This window comes from Engystomops pustulosus, chromosome 3, assembly GCF_040894005.1.
Source record: "Engystomops pustulosus chromosome 3, aEngPut4.maternal, whole genome shotgun sequence".
NCBI classification, from domain to species: domain Eukaryota; kingdom Metazoa; phylum Chordata; class Amphibia; order Anura; family Leptodactylidae; genus Engystomops; species Engystomops pustulosus.
In genome coordinates, this window is record NC_092413.1 from 96,067,936 (window position 1) to 96,072,902 (window position 4,967).

Consider the following 4,967-nt stretch of genomic DNA (forward strand, 5'->3'; position numbering starts at 1 on the left):
AGGTGTGGGAAACTGCGGCTGCTGGAGGGTGGTGGGGGAGGGGCACTCGGCTGCTGCTTGGGTGGGGGAGGTGTGGGACATAATGGCTGATGTGGAGCAGGTGTGGGACACAATGGCTGCTGGGTGTGGTGTGGGGCACTGTCACTGCTGCTTGGGTGGGAGAGATGTGGGACACAATGGGGCACATTTACTAAGGGTCCGCAGCCGCGAATCCGTCGGGTTTTTCCCGAATATTTCCGCTTTGCGCTGTAATTCACGGGATTGTGGTGCACGCGATCGATTTTTGCTGCAATCGCGCTGACTTTCACGCGACAGAAATCGGGGGGCGTGGCCACCGGACAACCCGAAGGATTCGGAAAAACCGCGGAATTTAAAAAGCCATTTGTGTCGCAAGATCAAGCACTCACATACACCAGAAAAAAGCAGGTGAACTCCGGTGGACCTCGGCGCAGCAGCGACACCTGGTGAATATCGGCGCAAGGACCTTAGTGAATCCTGGCAGAACCTGAATCAGCGTCGGAGAACCCGCCGCTGGATCGCGAATGGACCGGGTAAGTAAATGTGCCCCAATGGCTACTGCTGTGGGTAGGTGTGGGGTATTGTGGCCGCTGGGGGTATGTTTGGGACACAATGGCTGCTGGGGGGTGGTGCAGGGCACTGTCACTGCTGCTTGGGTGGGAGAGATGTGGGACACAATGGCTACTTCTGGGAAAAGGTGTGGGGCACTGTGGCTGCTACTGCGGAGAAGGTGTGATGCACTCTGGCTGCTGCTAGGGGGAAGTGTGGGGCACTGTTGCTGCTGATGGGGGAGGTGTGGGGCACTGTGGCTACTGCTGGGTGGAGGTGGAGAGGCACTGTGGCTGCTGCCTGGGGGAGGTTGTGGGGCAATGTGGCAGTTGCTGGAGGGGGAGAGTTGTGGGGCACAGTGGCTACTTTTGGGGGGCTGTGGTGCTGGAGTGGTGATTGGGCAATCTGGCTGCTTCTCCGTGGGATATGGCACTGTAGCTGCTTGGTTGGGCCTTCTGGCTGCTGTGGGGGTACTGTGGATATTGGTTACTGTGGGAACCCATTTGGCCATGCCATTTTTAAAGGTCGCATTCACATGTGGCTATTGCGTTGTGGTTGCTTTTCAGAATGCGCAGACTCTTCCTGCGATCAGCTGTTGAAATAAGATTGCATTAAGTAAATGCAGGATAAGTGCGTGTGTTTTGAAATGCAACGCAATTACCATGTGTGAATGCAAACTCAGCCTATTGTTATTTAACAATGAGTTCAGCTTTGTGGTTGCCCTCATAGGGCTGATTGTAATGCTAATTCTGTATAAATTACAATTATAGGTTGCATTCACATGAACATGTGCCCACCCGGCTACAGCTGGGTGGGTACACGTCGGGCTTGCTGGAGAGCAGGAGAGGTGAGCACTGCTAACCCCTCCCATCCAACAAATTGAGCCTCGCGGCCGTTCTTTCGGCCAAAGATTGAGCATGCTCTATATTTTCCACAGCCATGGCACAATGAGTGCTCACCCTACCGGGCCTGGGCGCCATAGACAACTACTGGGGACGCTTATCTGGCCGCAAATTTGCGGCCCCATATACTTCCCCGTATGTTTGTGTGAATGCAGCTATACAGTCAAAAGTACATTCGGCCACTTTAAGGCAACCACAAGTCTTATGTGCCTCCCACAAATATATATGTGTTTGACACCCCTGCCATAGCAAATTATGTAAAATTTTAAAAAAAAACTATTATTTTTATTCTCTTTAAATTTAGTTTTTACTCTATATGGCTAATCTCAGAAATGTGCCCCCTCTGAAGAATCCATTAATATACAATGGCCCAAATTAATTATAACACAAGTACTTCCCCCTCAAATTAGATATTTTAAATACTGTGTTAATATACACATTGGGCCAGGGTATGCCCTGCCACTGCATAATCGCAGCGGCATACATCAAGAGGCGGTGTATTGGGGCAGGAGGCTGCGCAGCGTTTATTCTATGCCAGGAAGGGCCTGGTATAGAAATAAATGCAGCCGGTGACTTATAAATCGCGGGCGGCAGCGGGTGAGCCGGCGTGATGAGAGTAACGCGCCACGCGGGCCCGCTCCCGGCCGGCCGGCTGACATGGCGCAGAGATCCTGATAAATATGCCCCATTGTGTTAATATACATATTGCTTCCCCAAATTAATTTAAACAAATAGTCACCACCCCGTTAATTTAAATATGTACATTTCCCCTCAAATTATAATATAGTGTCCCCCCATAAAATAATATAATATCTCACCACAAATACAACACCAGAACCATGCTTAGTACATAGATAAAGTGCCAACACCAAGCTTAATACCTGAAATACAGCACTTGGACAAAGTCCATACCATAAATACAGTACCAGAAAATGACATACGGTATATACATTGCCCACTTTCACAACAAACTGATATATAAAGTGCACCCAATAAAAAATTTATACATGCATAGTGACTCTCCATAGTTGATTAATAACAGTGCTCCCAAACGGAATAAACACACATACAGTAGTGGTCCCATAATAAATGTATGCTTTAGAGTGGTGTAGCCCCTCAGATTCACTAAAGTGGCTTTGGCCCTTTAACCCCTTACCGCCGAAGCAACTTTTCATCTTCTTTTGCTTGGATGTTGGTTCCAAGTAGGTGCTGTGGGCGCTGCATAAGGATCCTCAATGGACAATTGGTGGTATTTAAAAGATTTTGGATTTTGATTGGATACCCTTGGAATCGAGGCGCAGCAGCAAAGGGGACCCTATTAAGCAAAAAAACGAGTTGTGCCGATCTGCACAACTCGCCAAGGTGAGCAGCACCAGCACACCACCTATATATAAATTTTCAAATTGTATTACGCTATTGGCGCCGTGGGCGTCTCTCCTTCTTTATCCCAACAGTATATTGCACTTTTTACCTTCCCTATACGGCCCACTAAAAGTGGTTATAACTTTGGAACACTTTAAGGATTGTAAACCAAGCACACTGACATACTGGTGTGTGTCCCCACTGGCGGGATCTTATGCCCTGTTTTTTGCAAAAAAAGGCTTTTAAAATTATGCAAATAAGCCTGAAGAGCTCCAGGCTCCATAGGTGTTACCACAGGCTTATTAGCAAATTTTTTAAAGTCCTTTTTACTTAAAAACAAGGGCATACAAAGCTTAGGGAAGAGCAGATCCTGAGTGGGCACACACCAGTATGTCTGTACACTCACCGGCCACTTTATTAGGTACACAATGCTAGTAACGGGTTGGACCCCCTTTTGCCTTCAGAACTGCCTCAATTATTCGTGGCATAGATTCAACAAGGTGCTGGAAGCATTCCTCAGAGATTTTGGTCCATATTGACATGATGGCATCACACAGTTGCCGAAGATTTGTCGGCTGCACATCCATGATGCGAATCTCCCGTTCCACCACATCCCAAAGATGCTCTATTGGATTGAGATCTGGTGACTGTGGAGGCCATTTGAGTACAGTGAACTCATTGTCATGTTCCAGAAACCAGTCTGAGATGATTCCAGCTTTATGACATGGCGCATTATCCTGCTGAAAGTAGCCATCAGATGTTGGGTACATTATGGTCATAAAGGGATGGACATGGTCAGCAACAACACTCAGCTAGGCTGTGGCGTTGCAACGATGCTCAATTGGTACCAAGGGGCCCAAAGAGTGCCAAGAAAATATTCCCCACACCATGATACCACCACCACCAGCCTGAACCGTTGATACAAGGCAGGATGGATCCATGCTTTCATGTTGTTGACGCCAAATTCTGACCCTACCATCCGAATGTCGCAGCAGAAATCGAGACTGATCAGACCAGGCAACGTTTTTTCCAATCTTCTACTGTCCAATTTCGATGAGCTTGTGCAAATTGTAGCCTCAGTTTCCTGTTCTCAGCTGAAAGGAGTGGCACCCGGTGTGGTCTTCTGCTGCTGTAGCCCATCTGCCTCAAAGTTCGACGTACTGTGCGTTCAGAGATGCTCTTCTGCCTACCTTGGTTGTAACGGGTGGTGATTTGAGTCACTGTTGCCTTTCTATCAGCTCGAACCAGCCTGCCCATTCTCCTCTGACCTCTGGCATCAACAAGGCATTTCCGCCCACAGAACTGCCGCTCACTGGATGTTTTTTCTTTTTCGGACCATTCTCTGTAAACCCTAGAGATGGTTGTGCGTGAAAATCCCAGTAGATCAGCAGTTTCTGAAATACTCAGACCAGCCCTTCTGGCACCAACAACCATGCCACGTTCAAAGGCACTCAAATCACTTTTCTTCCCCATACTGATGCTCGGTTTGAACTGCAGGAGATTGTCTTGACCATGTCTACATGCCTAAATGCACTGAGTTGCCGCCATGTGATTGGCTGATTAGAAACTAAGTGTTAAAGAGCAGTTGGACAGGTGTACCTAATAAAGTGGCCGGTGAGTGTATATTTGGTTTACAATCCTTGATTTGGTGATAGAAGTCCTTTAAATTGTTTTCTCGTGACACATTGTACTTAGTTGAAATATTTTGGTGGTATGTTTTGCTTTTATTTATAGAAAAAAAAATTTTGGGAAAAATTTAGAAAATTTTGAATTTCGAAAATTAAGAATATTTCCACTTTTTCGACACAGTCATAACAGCAAAATAACTTGACAACTAACATTTACTCAATGTCTGCTTTAATACACACTGTCATTTTTGTATTTCTAGATGCAATTTCTCACATTTCCATAAAAAAACATGAAATCCTAGGTTTGATGGACCTGCTCAGCTTTCAAGTCACTTTTAGAGGGCTAAATCATACTAAACCCCCATAAATTACCCCATTATAGAAACTACACCCCTCATCTTATGTAAAACAACTTTTATGAAATTCGTTAATTAACCATTTAATTATTTTAAATGAGATTTAAATATTTTTTGGTCAAATAAAGGTATTTTTCTAAATATTTACACAT